Below are 22,556 nucleotides of genomic sequence, written 5' to 3'. Positions count from 1 at the left end.
CCCACCCTCCCCCCAGACTAAAGCAGGTTGCTAACTCTCTCTGACCCCACAAAATGCCTCTAGCTCATTGTTAGCCTGATTAAGGGACCCAGCACTATAGCACTCTGCAATGTTATTTGAAAATTCTGCCCCAGGACATGTCCCTCAGAGGGTATCAATGCACCATGTCTACAGGATGTAGTGACATGTCTGAAAGCTGTACACATTACTTACAGGACCTGAGCTGACAATGGGACAAGATGGCACAGTTCAAGGAATCTGGAAAGTTAATATTATCTACCAGATCGGTGGTGACCTGTCAATCTGTTCTTTGTTTACTATCACCAATGTTGAGACTCCCACACCAACATAATAGCTCTTTCATTGCATCCAGTGCAGAGCCAGCCACAGCAGGGCTCACAGCCAAAAGGGATTGTCTAATTGAAAGCTTCGCTACACTCAAATTATTCTACATCAAATACTCCACTTCAAAGCCCTAAAATGTGTACTGACTGCGTGATCCACAGGGGCTAATTTTAACTTCCAGCAGTGGTGGAAAATGTACAGCAACAATTCAGCCGCTCATTATACCTCCTGTCCAACTCTCCCTTGGCATTTAATAAAATGGAAAATCTGGTGTGTGGTACAACAGACAGCCAATCCATAATCACTCATCTCTGTCGAAAGTTAGCTCTCACTTACTGACTTGTGTCTTGCAATTTGAGCACAAAACTGTCCTGTGCATGCACTTCTTTAACCTCCAGCAATTGAAGATACCTTTCTTAGCCATTGCAGCATGAAATCCCCTCCAGGACTCTCACCCCACTTAAACTCCATACTGGATGCAATAGAACTGACAAGCCAGGTTTAAAAGTCGTCTAGCGAGTACATTACAGATCCCTGGGCACTTTATAAATTTAGTATGAATTATTGGCCTGGATCATTGCTCCTAAGATGGGTGCAGAGAACTGGGAAATCTCCCGGCTAACGCCACCCGAGTAGTGGGATCTTCATTTTGGAGTGTCTACTGTGGGATGGAGTCAAGCACACCAGCCCTGGATACAGATCAGAGTTGCCAGCAGGGGCTACTGAGTGCCATGGCAGGCTGTTTAAAAGGCTTTCCTCTCATCTCAAGAGGTTTCAAACCAGTATTTTTCTGAAACATTAGGCCCTGTCGCCCTCAACCCTCCCTCCACTTCACCCACTCTCCTTGCCCATACATAGTAATCTATGCCAACCCATTCCCCACCCATCCCCATAGCCCTTCATAGCTCCTTTACCAACTTAGTGCCAACTCATTTCCCCACCCACCCCATGGCTCTTATGGCACCTCTGTCAACTCATCCCCCCCTCCCCCGAAACACACACCACCTTTTGAATTAGACACATCCATGCCAACTCACACAAAATCCACCGTGGGCAGACCTCAGGAGCCACTCTGTCATAAAATAAAGTGAGAAAAAATTATTACATACTTCACTCTATAAACAATGCTCATTCATGAAATTGTGAAGTCAATAAATTTAAATTGCTCATACTTAATATCCACAAAAACAAACATATATATTTATAACCCTGCATCAAAACAGCTAATCCTTTATAATCTCTATGAGCATTCATTAAAACTGTGAACTTACAGCACCCTTCATTATGATAATAGCAGGTTGTGGATAACAGTCATTCACATTGCTATAATGATAGTGTTTAGGTTACATCAACAAACAGCTATTGAAACTGCTAAAACATATTTTATTCAACTCTCAAACACAAGCTGGCAATTTTATTTTCAATTTTTAAAGGACAGAAGATTTGATTAACTTGACAGCTTTCTAATTCTACAGATCTTATCCCCCCCTTCTGAAACATTCATGTTTACTCTACAAATTCATAACTTACGTACTGCGAAATGAGGCACTTGCTCCTGTAAAAATGGGATATGTTTGAACAATACAGTGAGTCAATTCGCTCTGCTAAATTTGGGTTTTCAACATGTGGAAGACATGTCTCTATCCCGGGGGAATTTGGAGGGGGCGGGGAGGAATTTGGAGGGGGGAGTTCACTTCAGAGGGGGTGGACGTGGTTGACTTAAATGAGCACAGGTTGCCTGACCAAAAGGCTACCTCATCCCTCTGCCCATCCACCAATCATGCAGCCTGGAGACCTGGTATAGGTCTCCTCCACTGTGGGTAAAATCCCAGAGGTATCAGGAGGAAACCTTTAAGTGGCCATTAACTGGTGACTTCAGGGCCTCAATTGGCCCATGGGCATGTGGCTGCCTGATGCTGCCTCCTCCACCACAGGTATATTACCCTCAGAGTGGGAATAGGCAGGTAGGCAACATAGCCATGCCACTGGCATAGTTCCCAATTTTACAGCAAAACTTTGACCCAGCAACAGTGAAGGAATGGTAAGATATTTCCAAGACATAATGGTGAGCTTTTTCCATGTCATAATGGTGAGAGACTTGTAGGGGAACTTGCAAATGGTAGTGTTCTCATGCGTCTGCTGACCTTGTCCTTCTAGATGGTTGCGACTGTGGGTTTGGAAGGGGTTGTTGGTGCTGCACTCGTCTAGACAAGCGGAGAGTATTCCATCACACTCCTGATTTGTGTTATGTATATTGTGGACAGGCTTTGGGATTCAAGAGGTGCATTGCTTGCCACAAGATTCCTAGTCTCTTAGCTGCTCTTGTAGCCACAGTATTTATATGACTAGTCTCGTTCAGTTTCTGGTCAATGGTAAGCCCCAGGATATTGATGGTGGCGGGTTCAGTGATGGTAATGCCACTGAAAGTCAAGGGATGATGCTTAAATTCTCTCTTGTTGAAGATGGTTGTTGCCTGGCACATGTGTGGCGCAAGCCTGTCACTTGTCAGCCCAAGCCTAAGGTCTTGCTGCATTTGGGCATGAACTGCTTCAGTACCTGAGGAGTCACGAATGTTGTTGAACATTGTGCAATCATCAATGAACATTCCCACTTCTGACCCTATGATGGAAGGAAGATGGTTATGCCTAGAACACTCCCCAGAGGAAGTCCTGCAGTGATGTCCTGGAACTGAGATGATTGACCTTCAACCACCACAATCAAATACAACATCCTTTCTTATTGGTCTACCAAAACATAGCAAGGGACAGACTCTCATCAAACCAGTTATGTTATTTATTAATAACTGAGATTAAATTCCTCAGGACTTTTAATTCTATACAAAGGGCATTAATAGCCAGTTTAATTCAACAGAGGCTATAAGCAGCCATCTTACATTAATGGGGACTTTTCTTTCTCTAAAGCAGAAAAATATACAAAAATATGAATCTGGCAGCCTGTTAAATTTCCCAAACAAGTGTTTCGTTTATCAAGCGCAAACATTATGTCATTCAAGTTATTTAAGTACTTTGACTGCATCACAACCTCAAACATCCTAGAAAACAGCCGACAGAAAGTACAATTGTCAGATGCCAGTATGCGTGCCGCAGTGAATAGACAAAATAAAAAGTGACCATTTTTTAAAACAGATAAATCGTTGTTGAGTCTTCGTTCCCTTTTAAAACCAGTGAAAAATCCAACTCCATAAGATTTTCAAGCACAACAGCAAGAGAAATAGTTCAGTCAACAAATTATTTTATTGTATAAAAAAAATTAAAGAAAATACACTGACCAGGTACAAGGCATGCCCGTAAGACATGCTTCAGCAGGGAAGAAATAGCAGGAATGACCTGTTGTGATTGCAAGTGGATTAAAAACGAAAATTGGTCTAGTCTGGTTCTTACACAGCTCTACATTCTAACACATTAATTAAATCCTTTATGTTTCCCGCCCACAAGCATTAAAACAAAAATCTTTATTCACAAACCAACCACAAAATTCAATAAAGCAGGGCTGGTGATACACGACAAAGTCACTCCCATTGTTTCCAATGGAGACAGCACACAAACTTCATGCTACCTGCTCATTTAAATCATTGTATCATGCAGCTATCAGCAAATGTGGTGTTGAATGGCTCCACACCTTAGCAAGGATGTAAAATTGTGTGGGACTAACACTACTTAAAATGAGTCTTATTAAAAGCAAGCTTGCGCCTCTTGAAGGGGGTTGCATTCTAGCTGGAGTAGGTTTTGGTATTGGTAACAGAAGAGAGTCTGAGCAAGATGGACAGGCACATTGTGACAGAGCAGGTACCCAGATTTTCAAAACTACACTGGAAGACTTGATGGAAGAGGTGCAGAGCAGGAGAGTTATCATCTTTCCACAGGAGCCAGGTTTTTGTCTCCAGGCAAGCTATCAGAACACAATGGGACCAGACAGCTGGCACCCCTAAGGGCCTGGATACGGTGTTGCAAGAAGTTCAATAATGTCATGAGTGATCAAGATCAATAAATGCATCTTCAAATGTCATATCCCATCAATTGCACACTGCTGATTGCACAACACCCGATCACTCACCTACAACAATCTCTATAAATCAGGACTCATTTGAGGATTTGAGTATAGGGATGTTTTGCTGCAATTGTATAGGGTGTTGGTGAGACCACACCTGGAGCATTGTGTGCGGTTTTGGTGTCCTTACCTGAAGAAAGATGTCCTTGCTATAGAGAGAGTACAGTGAAAGTTTACCAGGCTGATTCCTGGAATGGCAGGTCTGTCATATGAGGTGAGACTAAGTTGTTAGGATCATATTTACTGGAGTTTAGAAGAGTGAGAGGGGATCTCAAAGAAACATATAAAATTCTAACAGGGTTAGACAGGGTAGATTCAGAAAGAATGTTGCCAATGGTGGGGGAATCCAGAACTATGGGTAATAGTTTGAGGATAAGGGGCAAACCTTTTAGAACGGAGGTGATGAGAAATTTATTCACCCAGAGGGTGGTGAATATGTGGGATTCACTACCACAGAAAGTAGTTGAGCCAAATCGTTGTCTGATTTTAAGAAGAAATTAGATGTAGCTCTTGGGGCTAAAGGGGGGAAAATTCGATGATCAGCCATGATCAAAATGAATGGCGAAGCAGGCTCGAAGGGCCGAATGACCTACTCCTGCTTCTAGTTTCTATGTTACCCCTCATTTCATTCTGATCTTTGTTTTCTGTTCCTTAACTAATTCTCAATCCATGCTGATTTATTACTCACAATGAGTCCTGTTCTTTCGGAACAACCTCTCGCATGACTCCTATTAAATGCTTTCAGAAAATCCATACATACTGCATCTCACTAGTTCCCCCTTGTCTACACTGCTAGTTACACTCACAAAACACTAATGATTTCCCTTTCATAAAACCATGCGGACTCTGCCTAATCATATTATGATTTTCCAAGTATCTGTTTCCACAATCTTAACAATAGATTCCAACATTGTTGCACCATTGCTGGCTACCAGGCCTGCAATTTCCTCTCTCCCTTTCTTCTTGAGCAGTGGGGTGATGTATATTATTTTCTGGTCCACAGAAACCATTCTCGAATCTGGAGGATGTTGGAAGCTCAAAACCAATATATCCACTGTCACTGCATCTACCTCTTTTAAAACCTTAGGCCTGGGCATTTTGTGGCTTGTAGTGAGTTTTAGTCCCATTAATTTTTCCACTACTTTTTCTTTAATGATTATAAATTCCACATGCTCAATAGACCCCTGAGGATAAATTATCTGGTTCTGCCCGCTGCAGGAATCATTGCAGATGTGAAGGAAAATTGTGTGGGCCATTTAAAGGTCCGTTGACCTTGGGCGGGAATTTCTTCACTCAAAATTTATATTATCTTTGGACATTTTCAAGTATAATTGGAGAGTTGGAATTACTATCGCATTTGATTTGATTTGATTTATTATTGTCACATGTATTAGCATACAGTGAAAAGTATTGTTTCTTGCGTGCTATACAGACAAAGCATACCGTTCATAGAGAAGGAAATGAGAGGGTGCAGAATGTAGTGTTACAGTCATAGCTAGGGTGTAGAGAAAGATCAACTTAATGCAAGGTAGGTCCATTCAAAAGTCTGACAGCAGCAGGGAAGAAGCTGTTTTTGAGTCGGTTGGTACATGACCTCAGACTTTTGTATCCTTTCCCGACAGAAGAAGATGGAAGAGAGAATGTCTGGGGTGCGTGGGGTCCTTAATTATGCTGGCAGCTTTGCTGAGGCAGCGGGAAGTGTAGACAGAGTCAGTGGATGGGGGACTGGTTTACATGATGGATTGGGCTACATTCACGACCTTTTGTAGCTCCTTGCGGTCTTGTTACATTGTTACACTAGTCATTAATTCTAGAATAAACCTAATTGTGTTTGAATCAAAAAGGCCATCTTCTTGCACATTAAGCTTTTCCTTTCCTTTTAATGTTTACTACTAAATGCAGAATATTAAAGTTAGATTTAAATAAAGGCTCAGCTGTTCTGTCCACTGGTGTACTGCCAAAGAGTAAGACTATAGAACATTCTGGAGCATCTTTTATATTCCTCAGAAATAAAATATTACTTCCCCTTATTACAGAAACTGTCCTGATATGTTAAAAGGGACAAAGAACAATTATTAACAGCACTCCACTGGTCCAGTACCAAGATCCTGTAGCACAATAACTTGGCATTGGACCAGCAACTTCAATAGCCCTTCTACACCAAAACTCTCCTGAGCAGAGACTAATCCAAGTTGAGTAAATTTGAGAACCTGCAGTCAAAATCACATCCAACAGACTGAAGAAAAGAAAAGCCTATCAGTCATTCACTCCAAATGACCTGAAACAGCCCAAAGAGATGTCAGAATCTGATCTCGAGTGCATATTCCAATACCAAACAAACCTTCCCCAATAACAAGCACTCCCAAGCAAAAACAAGCCCTCCCCAAACTATAGCAAAACAAATGAAAAAGGATTCAAATACCATGAATGCAAAACTCGAATGTGCATCACTGGTAATTAGCCACCGCACTTAAAGACTTTGGGTCACAAAAAAGATCAGCTCCCTTAAGCAATCATGATGCATTTCACTACTCTGGAGTCACAGTTATTTCAGTGCTTGATGTTTTCTAATGGTTCCTAAAATAGAAGCAATACTTTAACAGAGTTTTGTGTTAACCAGCTTTCTTCCCTCCCAGACTACTTCTACATAGCCTTTGTCAGTAGGAAAGCAGGAATATTTATTCTGTGAATTACATTATGATCCATCTACCCCTGCTTCTCACTCAGTTGGCAAAAAGCTCAGGAAATGGTGGAAAATTACCTGCTACAGAATGCTACATAAAAGCTTTATATAGCAGCCCTGAGATTTGGAGCTTACAACTTTCTGGTTCAGAATTAAATGCTTAATTGCTTGATTCCTTAGAAATTTCCAAATCTGCTTCATATACAAAGAAATACTAGTTTGTATTAATCATTCAACTAATATGAATTTATTGGGTGAACATTTTCATTTCAGGCAATTGTAACTTGTGCATTGCATGTCCAGCCAAACTGGGTATAAGAACATAAGAAATAGGAGCAGGAGTAGGCCATCTAGCCCCTCGAGCCTGCCCCGCCATTCAATAAGATCATGGCTGATCTGACGTGGATCAGTACCACTTACCCGCCTGATCCCCATAACCCTTAATTCCCTTACCGCTCAGGAATCCATCCATCCGCGCTTTAAACATATTCAGCGAGGTAGCCTCCACCACCTCAGTGGGCAGAGAATTCCAGAGATTCACCACCCTCTGGGAGAAGAAGTTCCTCCTCAACTCTGTCTTAAACCGACCCCCCTTTATTTTGAGGCTGTGTCCTCTAGTTTTAACTTCCTTACTAAGTGGAAAGAATCTCTCCGCCTCCACCCTATCCAGCCCTCGCATTATCTTATAAGTCTCCATAAGATCCCCCCTCATCCTTCTAAACTCCAACGAGTACAAACGCAATCTCCTCAGCCTCTCCTCATAATCCAAACCCTGTGTATTGTGTAGTCATGCAGTATAAACATTTATCGTGTTTATTCAGATCTTGATCTTTAGTTGACTGCCATCTTTGCATAACAAAATTAAATATTCAGATGCATTTTTGTTGTGCACTGTATTAATTGCTGGCTGTAAGCTGATTGAGAAACCATATCCATGAGTTCTGTTACTAAATTGTAAGACTGCTTATCAGGTATCTTGTACTCGATGAGCATAAATTTTCCCCAATTATATATTGAGAAGACTGAAACCATTATTTTTGGTCCCAACTCCAAACTTTGTTCACTAGTTACTGACTCCATCCTCTCTCCCTGACAACTGCCCTCACTAAACCAGATTGTTTGCAAACTTTAACCCCGAGAGAAGCTTCAAACCACATATTAGCACCATGGCTAAACTCATCTTTTTCCACCTCCAGAATGTTTGATTTGATTTATTATTGTCACATGTATTAGTATACAGTGAAAAGTATTGTTTCTTGCGCGGTATACAGACAAAGCATACCATACATTGAGAAGGAAATGAGAGAGTGCAGAATGTAGTGTTACAGTCATAGCCAGGATGTAGAGAAAGATCAACATAGTGCGAGGTAGGTCCATTCAAAAGTCTGATAACAGAAGGGAAGAAGCTATTTTTGAGTCGGTTGGTACATATCCTCAGACATTTGTATCTTTTTCCCGATGGAAGAAGTGGAAGAGAGTATGTCCGGGCTGCATGGGGTCCTTGATTATGCTGACTGCTTTTCCAAGGCAGCAGGAAGTGTAGACAGTGTCAATAGATGGGAGGCTGGTTTGAGTGATGGTCTGGGCTCCATTCACGACCCTTTGTAGTTCATTGAGGTCTTTGACAGAGCAGGAGCCATGCCAACCTGTGACAAAACCAGAAAGAATGCTTTCTATGGTGCATCTGTAGAGATTGGTGAGAGTTGTAGCGGACATGCCAAATTTGTTTAGTCTCCTGAGAAAGTAGAGGCGTTGGTGGGCTTTCTTAACTATAGTGTTCGCGTGGAAGGACCAGGACAGGTTGTTGGTGATCTGGAAATCTAAAAACTTGAAGCAGTCGACCATTTCTATTTCCCCATTGATGTAGACAGGGGCATGGCCTCCACTACGCTTCCTGAAGTCAATGGCTATTTCCTTCATTTTGTTGCCATTGAGGGAGAGATTATTGTTGTTGCACCAGTTCACCAGATTCTCCATCTCTTTCCTGTACTGTGTCTCGTCATTGTTTGAGATCTGACCCACCGGTGTTGAGGCTGATCGTGGAGGAGGAGTTGTTGCCTACCCTTACTGATTGCAGTCTATGGGTTAGGGAATCTGGGATCCAGTTGCAAAGGAAGGAGCTGAGCCTCAGGCCACGGAGTTTGAAGATGAATCTCGTAGGAATAATGGTGTTAAGAACTGATATATAGTCTATGAATAGGAGTCAGACATAGGTGTCTTCGTTATTTAGGTGTACCAGGATTGAGTGTAGGGTCAGGGAGATGGTGTCTGCTGTGGACCTGTTGTGGTGATAGGCAAACTGTAGTGGATGCAGGCAATCTGGGAGGCAGGAATTGATTTGTGCCATGCCTAAACTTTCGAAGCACTTCATAATGATGGATGTCAGAGCCACCGGACGATAGTCATTAAGGTATGCTGCCTGGCTTTTCTTTATTACCGGGATGATGGTCACCTTTCTGAAGCAGGTAGGGACCTCAGATTGGTGTGAAGAGGGGTTGAAGATGTCTGCTAATACCCCCGCCAGGAACTGAGTGTTCATCTGGGTACTCCATCTGAGCCAGTTGCTTTCCGTGGGTTGACTTTTGAGAAGGCTGTTCTGACTTCGGCAATGGTGACCTCGGATACAGGTTCGTCTGCGGCTTCCGGGATGGAGGGCATGCTCTCGCTCACCTCTTGCTCAAAACGAGTATAGAATGTGTTGAGCTCATTGGGGAGGGGTGCATTGGTGCCGGCGATTTTACCTACCTTTATCTTGTAGCCTGTTATGTCTTGCAGACCTTGTCATTGCCAGCGGGAGTCCATGTGCTAGCCTGAGATTCTAGCTTGGTCCAGTACTGTCTTTTGGCATTGTGGATGGATTTCCGTAGATCATATCTGGCTTTTTTCTTGAACGCCTCAGACCTGGACTTCAGCAGGCAGTGGCTATCCATGTTCATCCATGGTTTCTGTTTGGCACACAATCTTCTACACACTTAGTAATGAAGTCAGTTACTGTTCAGACTGGTTTCAATATTTAAATACTGACCTGTCTACCGACTCAAAGCAGTCCCGAAGGAGATCATCCAATTCCTCCAACATTGCATGACTTTCTTTGACGGATTCTCCCGTTTCAGTTTGTTCCCCTTTAGAATGTTGCCCAACTTCACCTCTGTCCCAGCTCATTGCTGCTCAAATCCTCATTTTCAGTCACCATAACCATGAAGCCAATTGGATTCCTACTCTAATATTCAGCAATTGGATGATTGTCTTATTGCCCATTGTTCACAATACTTCTGCTGCTGACACAGATACAAATCACTCCTCATCGTCTTTATTTTGGTGAGTTTCTGAACTGGATTGGTGACTTCTGATGTGACATCAATGATGGTTATGATGAACAGCTTTCATCTTAGTTTAACATCCACACAAATATCCCTGTTGGAATGCTTGGCTTAACTCTGTGACACATTAACTATCATCCATTAATTTAATTAACAATACAGTACTGTAGAGTGGTAAATTTTGATCTGAAAGGCAAGCAACGACACTAAATTATTTCTAGGTGAAATACATGGAATTGCACAGTGAGTGTAAGTGTTGAAAAGGCTGTGTTGGTAACTTTTTAAAGAAAAATTGTTATTTTCTTGTGTTCCTGGCCTATAATCTGAGACATTTAAGGATAGAAATTGGGATGTATTGTGTCCATTTAATAATGGGTGCAAAGTGTGCCAATTTAGCAGTGTAATAGTCTGCATCCTATCCATCCAGAAAGCAGTCCCACTGATAAACACATGCTGGCTTTTTTATTCGGTGTCTTTGACCAATGCCTATAATAGACATTGGCTCCGTTAAAGATGTAATGCCTAATGAAGAACCCCATCCAGAAATTAGTTGCTGGCGAATGGACATGCATTGTGCCTGGTCTGTTCAGCATTCATCAGCAGCCCTTGCATGTATCAATGAAGGTAAGCTCAAAAGAACAATAAAAAAAAACATTCCCATATGACCAGACAGGAAGAGCAGATCCCCAGAAGTTACAATTGAGCCCTCCTCCCCCACTCCCCACCTCTGCCATCATAACATATTCCAGTGTCCAACTCCTAGGATTTACCTGAGAATCACTGCAGGCAAGGCAGGAAGCCCAACATTAATTTTATACCAATTAATATTCAGCTGGTGAAGTCAGTGAGTCACAATTTCAAGGAAAACCAGGCCCATCCCTGGTTCTGCTTCAGATACTATCTCAGATTCCACGTAAAAGCCACTCCTGTAAGTGAATCATTGTACCTTATGAATTAAATTATGTGTTTGTATGATTAATATAAGGTAATGTAGGAAGCCCAAGTGTTGCCCTTGTCATAATATTATGTTCATGTCCTAAGTTCTCTTATCACTCCCTCAACTTCAAGAAAGTACTATGATAAGCAGAATCAGGCTGCAGCTTTAGATTTTAATAAAAAGTAGAGTGTAGCCAAGATAATAGCGCTGATAACAGTAGTTTATAGAACATGTACACTTTCAAGCATAAAATAATAAACAGAAGTGAAACTTTGTTTGTGCTCTTGTTAATATTTCACCAAAGATAGCACTTAACAATAACCTTACTTGAGGTTCTTATCGCTCTGTGGTATTTCAGATGATAACCTCACAAGAACAATGAATTGGGAGTATACTGCATAAGATATAGTCAAGGTACCATTTGAACATTACCAGAAAAAGAGGGCAATTTTAAACTCCCCAAAACAAATGGATTTTATTTGGATGGGAGGTTAAAAAGTTGAAAATACTAAGCAAGAAAGAACTAAACTTGCTTTGAACCCATACACTTCCAGTTTTACCAGAGGCTGCAAGACGAGCAGCAACCACTCCACTCACAGGAGGCAGGCCTGGCATTGAAATGTTAAGGAGACCATGAGCACCAGCATTTCTGTCTTGAATCACAATTGGCTTGGTTTTCCATACTTTAAGAAGTCTCACAACACCAGGTTAAAGTCCAACAGGTTTATTTGGTAGCAAATACCATAAGCTTTCGGAGCACAGCTCCTTCGTCAGATGGAGTGGATATCTGTTCTCAAACAGTGCACAAACAGACACAGAAATCAAATTACAGAATACTGATTAGAATGCAAATCTCTACAGCCAGCCTCCACCCACATTGTCTGTACATTTAAGGCCTGGCTGGCTGTAGAGATTTGCATTCTAATCAGTATTCTGTAATTTGATTTCTGTGTCTGTTTGTGCACTGTTTGAGAACAGATATCCACTCCATCTGACGAAGGAGCTGTGCTCCGAAAGCTTATGGTATTTGCTACCAAATAAACCTGTTGGACTTTAACCTGGTGTTGTGAGACTTCTTACTGTGCTTACCCCAGTCCAACGCCAGCATCTCCACATCATGATTTCCATACTTTAGCAGCTAAAGGAGATGTTGTAAGGTAAGTCCTTTATAGGATCGCTTGTGGCACAGGAGAAGCAGGAATAATTCCCCCAGAACAACTAATCTATCTCTAAACGACATCGCCCCATCCTGAACGCCATCTCCATCCCCCCAAACCACAATCTTTCTACTGGCCCCGCACTGTCATCAAACCCTCTCACCAGCACCTGTTTCCCCACCAACGATCTTCTAACCTGCGACCGCATCTCCTCCTTACCTCTGCCACTACATGCCTGATAGCAAACTCTCCGTACCTGCTGCTCCACTTTTGCTGCAGCTTTGCCGTACAACAGGCAGCCAGCCTGGGTGGAAAACCTAGAGAAAACAATTAAAAGATGTCCTGCAGTTAAAACTATGGGAGGCTTACCAAAGCCATGCTTCCATTTTCCCGTCTATGACTACCCCTACCCTTCACTCCCCAAACCAAACATGCTTCAAGGGGAATATTGAGGCCAAAGTTAATTAGATCTTTCAAAATCAGGTAAAGCTGCAAATAATAAAGCAAGAATTTACATTTACAGTGCTTTTCATTTCCTCAGGACAACCCATAATGTTTCACAGCCAATAAATTACTTTTGAAGAATTGCCACAGTTGTTTTGTAGCCAAATACATCAGCCAATTTATGAACAGTATGGTCTTACAATTGGCAAACAATATGAATTGCCAGTCATTCTGGTTCTGGTGGTCTGATTTGAGGGATAAACCTAGGCTGAATATTAGAGTAATCATAAATTTCTCCAGCCTGTTTTCCCTGGAATGAAAAGTTATGGAGCAGAGTTCAGAAGCTTTTGAAAGTTACCGCTTTCCATTGTTTGCAAACGGCCAGGTCTGGGAGAGCCGGTGGGGCAGGCAAGCAAGAATGGTGACCCCATGACACAAGGGACTCCAAGCAAGTAAATTAATCTTTTCTCTTCTGCAAATTACTGGGCAATGAGTGTGTATACTTCCAATCAGACAATGATGGCTCACATGTCCCTTCCCCTCAAACAGAAATTTAGCTGAATTTAACCAATGCTTATCTACTCATAGAAAAAAGATGACTTACATGCAAAATGGCCTTTTAGCCATTAAATAAGGGCAATTCATGAATCATAGAATCCCTACAGCACAGAAAGAGGCCATTCGGCCCATCAAACCTACACCGACAACAACCCCACCCAGGCCCTATCCCTGTAACCTCATGTATTTACTCTGTTAATCCTCCTGACACTAAAGGGCAATTCAGTATGGCCAATCAATCTAATTTGCATATGTTTGGACTGTGGGAGGAAACTGGAGCTCCCAGAGGAAAATAACGCAGATTTGGGGCAAATGTGCAAACTCCACACAGTCAGCTGAGGCCAGAATTGAACCCCGGCGCCTTGCACTGCTAACCACTGTGGTACCATTGCCACCTCTTCGGTTTTAATGTTCACATATTGCCCCCACTGTGCACAGGAGGGAAGTGAGCAGAGTGCACGACTGAGAGGTGATAAGCAATGAGAATCCCAGAGTGGACAGGAAGTAGGGAGAAGAAACCAACAGCATGTGAATGTGCTTCTTGGAGTGAGCTATAATATCTCCCAATGCACTGGTAATTTATGGATTCTATTGCAAGTAACTTAGACCAGGATACACAAGCGAAAGACTGAGAAATGAATGTTTGTAATTCCAGGATAAACTTCTTGAACTCAATTTTTATCAACTTAAATTTGTAGCATTTGTGTTTTTTAAAATCAATGCAGGTAGTGGAATGAGCCTTGACTCAGTGGGAGCATTTCTACCTCTGAAAAGTTAAAGGGCTGGATTTTCATGTTGAAGGCAGGTCATGGAAGTTGGGAAATTTTCAGGCTTGACGGACCCTCCTCAGGAAAAGTGCGTCGAGAGGCACAACGTTTGTTCTGGAGTCAGGTCCCCAGACAAAAATTGGAGATGGCCACAGGGGCTGCCAAGTATCGAGGCGGGTTGCTTAAAGTAGTCCGGCTTACTTCTCTGGGACTTGTTTTGTTCAGCATTAGGTCCCATAGACCTCACCCCTCACACCTTCCTCACCCCCACACCCCATGCCAACCAATGCCCTCACCCATCCCCTTTATCCCATCCATTCCGACTCATACCATTTCCATGCCCATTCATCCACTATACATGCTGCTCAGATCCAACAAATCCTACAGTAACAATGGCATTTGTGGAACGGCTTAAGAATCAGCCTTTTATTTCTTTCTTTTTAAAAAATACTGTTACTTCAACCCTATAAAAGTACCAATCAACCAGGCTTTTAAAGTCTCAATAGCAGAAACTATAAACGCTTGACATCTCTTCATGTTGTGTAAATAAACATTGATCCATTAATAAAATACATCTAAGAAAAGCAGCTGCCAATCAATTAATGCTTTCCCTTGAATGCACTTATTTCATCAAACTGATGGAAATCTCAGTCTCAGCCAAGCATGTATAATGAGGCTTGCTGCCCGCACCCTTCTCCTGTAACTGCAAAAATTGGGGGTGCCAGGAATGGGGGCATAACTCCTGGAATTGGGTACCGTGCACAATTTTTAAACTCCATGGAGTTTCCCAAATCCAGAAAAATCCAATCCAGAGGTTTGTGTTCCACTTCAGACAGTCTCAGTGAGTAGAGGTACTGAAGTCAACAGAAAAAAAAATTGGACAAATTCACCATTCACACATGGCCTGTTTTTTGCTCAGTATTAAAATTTAAAATCTTCCCCGTGGTGTCCAGCTCACATGGCAAAGAGGTTTTATTATTCTGGGCTTGGATTCAGCTGTCACATAATTGGGTATGTTTTAGGCAATAAAGGTAAACAATTATTCACAAGAGATTCTAGGTCTGTTTCTGATGGAAATGTTCAAGTTTAAGAAGGGTTGTAATAATTTACGGCAGCTTGTTTGAACTAATCAGCAAGACAATTATATGAAGGCAAAAAGTGATGACAAAATGTGTTAATTAATGGGTAGTTAGTAAAACAAGTGTATAATTTCTGTAGGGCTTTCTCAGTTCTCCACCATTGCTTTTTCATGGCTTTCTCTGAAGTTATGTGAGAGATCATGAGAACCCCTGCAGAAATTACTAACAAATACCTTTAAATAAAAGGTAGCAATGGCTGTTGAAGTATAGATTTTTTAAAGAGTTAGATAGTTGCTTGAATAAGAGCAATATTAAAAGGAACGAGAAACAAGCAAAAATGGGAATATATTAATTAGCTTAAGAAGGAAAACAATGACAGATTTAGACTTGTTGCATTTGAAGCAGTCCATGTTCAAATGCAACAAGATCTGGACAATATCCAGGCTTGGGCTGACAAGTGGCAAGTAACATTCGTGCCACACAAATGCCAGGCAATGGTGTAACCATCACTGAATCCCCCACTGTCAACATCCTTGGGGTTACCATTGACCAGAAACTCAACTGGACTCATCACATAAACACAGTGGCTACAAGAGCAGGCCAAAGACTAGGAATACTGCCACGTGTAACTCACCTCCTGACTCCCCAGAGCCTATCCACCATCTACAAGGCACAAGTCAGGAGTGTGATGGAATACTCCCCACTTGCCTGGATGGGTGCAGCTCCAACAACACTCAAGAAGCTTGGCACCATCCAGGACAAAGCAGCCCACTTGATTGGCACCACATCTACAAACATTCAATCCCTCCACCATCGACACTCGTTAGCAGCAGTCTGTACTATCTACAAGATGCACTGCACCAATTCACCAAAGATCCTTAGACAGCACCTTCCAAACCCACGATCACTTTCATCTAGAAGGACAAGGGCAGCAGATAAATGGGAAGACCACCATCTGCAAGTTCTCCTCCAAACCACTGACCATCCTTCCTTCACAGTCGTTGGGTCAAAATCCTGGAATTCCCTCCCTAACGGCATTGTGGGTCAACCCACAGAACATGATTGCCGTGATTCAAGAAGTCAGCTCACCACCATCTTCTCAAGGGCAACTAAGGATTGGTAATAAATGCTGGCCAGCCAGCGACACCCATGTCCCACGAATGAATTTTAAAAATGACCAGATGGTCGGTTTTTGATTTGATTTGATTTATTATTGTCACATGTATTAGCATACAGTGAAAAGTATTGTTTCTAGCGCACTATACAGACAAAGCATACCGTTCATAGAGAAGGAAACAAGAGAATGCAGAACGTAGCGTTACAGTTATAGCTAGGGTGCAGAGGAAGATCAACTTAATGCATAGAACATAGAACATTACAGCGCAGAACAGGCCCTTCGGCCCACGATGTTGCACCGACCAGTTAAAAAAAAAAAAAAAAACTGTGACCCTCCAACCTAAACCAATTTCTTTTCGTCCATGCAAGGTAGGTCCATTCAAAAGTTTGGTAGCAGCAGGGAAGAAGCTGTTCTTGAGTCGGTTGGTACGTGACCTCAGACTTTTGTATCTTTTTCCCGACGGAAGAAAGTGGAAGAGAGAATGCCTGAGGTGCGTGGGGTCCTTAATTATGCTAGCTGCTTTTCCGAGACAGCGGGAAGTGTAAACAGAGTCAATGGATAGGAGGCAGGTTTGTGTGATGGATTGGGCTACAGTCACGACTTTTTGTAGTTTCTTGCGGTCTTGGGCAGAGCAGGAGCTATACCAAGCTGTTATACAACCAGAAAGAATGCTTTCTATGGTGCATCTGTAAAAGTTGATGAGAGCCGTAGCTGACATGTCAAATTCCTTAGTCTTCTGAGAAAGTAGAGGCGTTGGTGGGCTTTCTTAACGATAGTGTAGGCATGGAGGGACCAGTACAGGTTGTTGGTGATCTGGACACCTAAAAACTTGAAGCTCTCAACCATTTCTACTTCATCCCCATTGATGTAGACAGGGGCATGTTCTCCTCTACGCTTCCTGAAGTCGATGACAAATTCCTTTGTTTTGTTGACATTGAGGGAGAAATTATTGTTGTTGCACCAGTTCACCAGATTCTCTATCTCATTCCTGTACTCTGTTTCGTCATTGTTTGAAATCCGATCCACCACAGTGGTGTCAGCAGCAAACTTGTAAATCGAATTGGAGGGGAATTTGGTCACACAGTCATAGGTGTATAAGGAGTATAGTGGGGGGCTGAGAACACAGCCTTGTGGGGCACCGGTGTTGAGGATGATCGTGGAGGAGGTCTTGTTGCCTATCCTTACTGATTGTGATCTGTGGGTTAGGAAGTTCAGGATCCAGTCGCAGAGGGAGGAGCCGAGTCCCAGGCCACGGAGTTTGGAGTTCGGAGTTCGGTTTCTCTGCTATGACATTATGGAGACAATTTTCAATTTGGGGATAAGGTTTCCGCTTCGGTGAGAAATCTAATGATTTTTTAAAGTTTGTCTTATTTACCATCAAGCTGCCAGCATAGACACAGAAAATAGGAGCAGGTCATTTGGCCCTATAAGCCTGCTCCACCATTCAGTATGGTCATGGCTCATCCTCCAACTCAACACCGTATTCCCGCACTCCCCCCTGCCCCTTGACACCTCTAGAAATCTCTCTATTTCCTTCTTAAATATTTTTAGTGACTTGGTTTCCATTGCGTTCGGTGATAGAGAATTCCACAGGTTCACCAGCCTCTGAGTGAAGAAGTTTCTTCTCATCACAGTCCTAAATGGCCTATCCCTTCTCTTGAAACAGACACACATTGTTCTACACCCCCAGCCAGAGGAAGTATCATCCCTACATCCAGTCTGTCCAGCCCTCATTGTTTTAAATTCTAGTGAAACAACCCTACTCAACCCAATCTCTCCTCATACGTCTAACCTGCCATCCCAGGAATCTATCTGCTTAACCTTTGCTACACTCTTTCTATGACAAGTGTATCCATTTTTAGATAAGGAGACCAAAACTGCACACACGGCATCAGGTGTGGTTTCAAAGCACTGTACAGCTGCAGTAAGACACCCTTGCTCCTGTACTCAAGTCCTTGTGCAATGAAGGCCAAAATACCATTTGCCCTGCTGCACTTGCATGCTTGCTTACAGTGATTATTTTGAAAGGACACCCAGGTCCCTCTGCACATGAACATTTCCCAATCTATCACCATTTAAATAATACTCTGCTCTTCGACTAAAGTAGATAATTTCATTCTTATCCACATTATACTGCATCTACCATGTATTTGTCCACTTGCTCAATATGTTTAAATCGTCTTGGAGCCTCTTAATGTTCTCCTCATCACTCACGTTCCCACCAAGTTTCACTTAATTGACAACTTGGAAATATTATGTTTGTTCTCTCATCCAAATCACTGATATATGTTATGAATAGCTGGGGCCCAAGCACTGATCACTGCGGTACCCCACTAGTCAACGCCTGCCACTCCAAAAAAGAATCATTTATTCCTACTCTCTGTTTCCTGTTTGCTAACCAATTCTCAATTCATGCCAATATACTATCTCCAAACCTATGTGCTTTAATTTTGAACATTTAATTTCTTATGTAAGATTTTATCAAAAGCCTTCTGAAAATTCAAATACACCACATCTACTGGTTCTTCCTTATCTATTCTGCCACTTATGTCATAGCGTCATAGAAATATACAGCATGGAAACAGGCCATTCGGCCCAACTCGTCCATACTGACCAGGTTTCCTAAAATGAACTAGTCCCATGTGCCTGCATTTGTCCCATATTCCACTAAACATTTCCTATCCATGTACCTGTTCAAATGTCTTTTAAATGTTGTAATTGTACCCACTTCTACCACCTCCTTTGGTAACTCATTCCATATATGTACCACACTCTGGGTGAAAAGGTTGCCCCTTGGGTCCCTTCTAAATCTTGCCTCTCTCACCTTAAATCTATGCCCTCTAGTTTTGGACTCCGCTAACCTGGGGAAAAGACCTTTGCTGTTCATCTTATCATGGTTTTATCATCCTCCTATGCTCCAGGGAAGAAAGTCCCAGCCTATCCAGCCTCTTTTTATAAAACAAAAAACTTCAAAAAACTCCTGTCAGTTTGTCAAACATAATTTCCCTTTCCCAAATCCATGTTGACATTGTCTAATCCTGTTGATATTTGCGAAGTGTCATATTTTTTAAGCCGTAATCGCGATCCTTATGGGCACCTTGCCAATTGAGTGGGCAGAAAATCCAGTGGGGCAGCTGATTCTAGTGACCTGCAGCAACACTTTACAAGTGAAAACCAGAGGAGTCCCAGCCCGTTCTGCTCTGTTCTCTCCTATTTTGTGCCATGTATCCTGCACCATAGAAAGCAGAACGTGGTGCTGTAATTGGTAGATGTGGCAACATAGCTGAATAGCTGGAGGAATGCAGAGGAAGAAAGAAGCAGGATTGAGGTATTTGTGGGTGTGCCGGGTGAGATGGAGAACTTGGATGTTAGGTTTGAGTGCTGAGTGCCAGGGAGTGCTGCTGGATGAGTGATGGAAGTGTGGTGCATTAAACATCATCAGATTTTGGTGTTGTAATGGGGATGTATGGATGCACTCACTGACCTCGGCTGCCTTCTTGTGACACTGATGCCAAATTCTTGGAGTGCAATCACTGGAAGTTGAGTATCCAGGCCACCTGGTCCCAACCCATCCGAGTGTGATCCTTGAGTATTCTCTGGCCCCCACACAGAAGCATTGTGTTTCTTCAACACACTGTGATCAGTAATGCCAAAAAAATGCACCATTACCCTGAAACCTGTACTCTACGCAGGTGTTTGTTTTTCATTTTTTGAATTGCAGCAATATTAGTAAGTCAACTTTTCTTTAAGAGGACAGCCTGCCTTTAAGAACAGTGTTCTGGCTGCACTTGATGTTCTCTGCACAATATTATTTGGCCTCCTGCTGAGTGTAGAGTCAGCCAGCAAGCTGAAAACATAGCCAACAGCCTGAAGCAACTGCCAGCAGCACGAAAAGGCAGCCAGCTGTTGAAGAGGTAGTCTGCAAAGTGCAATAGTAACCAGGAGAGCAAAGAGCCAGCCGGTGGAGCAAACAGCCAGCTGGCGGAGCGAAGAGACAGCCAGCGGAGTTTGTTTCCCAGTTGCACGAGTGACCAATGCGGCATCTCCCAGTCTGTCGCAAACACGTGCATAACAGAGGTGACATGCACTATTTGTGAGGACCCATCTGTACATCAACTTTGACTGGGACCAGGCTAGCCTGAACACCAGGGCCACGGGATTTGTCCGCACAGCTGCCCCATGCATAGGGTGCCTTCAACTGCAATTACATGTCTCTGCATTGCCCATGGTGGCCTGAGGCGCTGCTTATCAACCACAAGGGATTGCACTGCCTCAGTGTTAAGATTGTGTGTTACCACACCATGTGCATCATGCAGGTGTGTGCCTGTTTCCCAGTAGCCACCATGACAACTATATTCCAGGACGCTTGCAAATCTGGCTGCTTTTTTTGGGAGACCAGTGCTGGCGAGATAGCTCCTCAGGGACAAGGGGTACCTACTCAGGAGGTGGCTGATGACACCAGGGTGGAGGCCACAAACACCTGATGAGATTCGCTGTAATGAGGCTCATGCGTCAGTGTTTGCACTGGTCGAGCAGGTAATTGGCCTGCTCAAGATGCGGTTTCCAGTGCTGCACTCTGAGCAACTGGACAAGGAGATGCAGGAGCACCACATCTCCTCAGATGAGGAGGCGGTTGAGGAGGACGGCAAGGGGCAACCGCAGAGGAGGCAGAGGAAGGACCTCAGACAAAGGCCAAGTTCCGTATGGGGTGCAGGGCTAAGGAGTCCCTCTTAGTCTCTCTGTTTGGGGAAGACCAGGACTAGGGTATGAAGACTTCTCCCATCATGGGGTCTTGCATTTTCTCATTACTGGGGTGCCTGTGGGAGATCATTGTGATGGGGGCTACGTTCATGGGCATGGCACTAAAGCGATTGGCCGGATGCTGCAGGAGAATGATGATGACTTGCAGTGAGGCAGAGTGATGCTCCCCTTATCCTCCACAAAATGTCTGACAGAGAGCTGAGTGTGACCTGTCACTGAACAGAGTAATCTGGGGGCATTGAGTTCTCCATCCACTGACAAGGTGGACAGACTCGCATGTTTTCAGTCAATGGTGTAATGTACTGCACTCCCAGGACAAAAGAACGTGGAGTTGTAGCACTTAGGAATGGATGCAAACAACAGCACAGGTTTATTGAATAGCTGTTGACTCAGGCAACACAGTGGTTTGCATTGCTGCCTCACAGCGCCAAGAAACCGTGCTCAATTCTGGCCTTGGATGACTGTGTGGAGTTTGCACGTTCTCCCTGTTTCTGCGTGGGTTTCCTCCGGATGCTCTGGTTTCCTCTCACAGTCTAAAGATGTGCATGTTAAGTACATTGGCCATGCTAAGTTTCCCCTTAGTGATCCAAAATGTGTAGGTTAGGTGGATTAGCCATGGTAAATGTATGGGGTTACAGGGATAGGATGGGAGTAGGGCCTGGGTAAGATACTCTGTCAGAGAGTTGGTGCAGATTCAATGGGCTGAATGACCTCCTTCTGCATTGTAAGGATTCTATGACTCTACAGAGGCTTGATCTAGGCTGAGGCAAAGCCCGCAAAACAGCCAGTAACATCATGAACTATACACGTGACTAGACTCTTAATGTGACTGCGCAACAACACAACAACAACCCCAAATTTATAACATCCCTCCCCTTTACTTCCAAGATCCCATAACAACAAATAACCACAGCACTTTTACACAATCATCAAAACATATATATAAGGGCAGACAATAAACTATTACACAGTAATAATAGAGTTAATAGGAAAGACGATCTTGTGGGCATCTTTTCCTCACTGGTTGCCTGCACACTTCAGGATTTGATTGTTCTTGACCTTAGAGGTATTCTCAAGGTCTTCAGAGGATGTCTCTACCCTGAAATGCATAACTGTCTCTTTTGAAGAAGAAAGACTAGTTACAGCAAGGGATTCTTCAGCAATCTCAGTTTCTGCTGATTGATCCAAAGTCGCAGTCACAATATCTGATGGTATGCATGGCGGTTCATCCTGAGGTAGTTCTGGCATACATGGTATTGGCACATTGATCCATGTAGCTAACAACTGATCCATGTGTTGTCTCTACACCAGATCATCTTC

General features: G+C 43.0%; 1 protein-coding gene across 4 annotated transcripts in view; it reads left to right on the top strand.

Annotated features, from left to right (window-relative positions):
* Positions 1-22,556, top strand: part of nr3c2 (nuclear receptor subfamily 3, group C, member 2) — a 348,506-nt gene that overhangs the window by 294,321 nt on the left and 31,629 nt on the right. The window lies entirely within an intron of this gene.

The sequence above is a fragment of the Mustelus asterias genome, chromosome 1, assembly GCF_964213995.1.
Source record: "Mustelus asterias chromosome 1, sMusAst1.hap1.1, whole genome shotgun sequence".
Taxonomy (NCBI): domain Eukaryota; kingdom Metazoa; phylum Chordata; class Chondrichthyes; order Carcharhiniformes; family Triakidae; genus Mustelus; species Mustelus asterias.
Note: the sequence above shows the minus strand (reverse complement) of the source record. Positions and strands in the feature narration are given on the sequence as shown.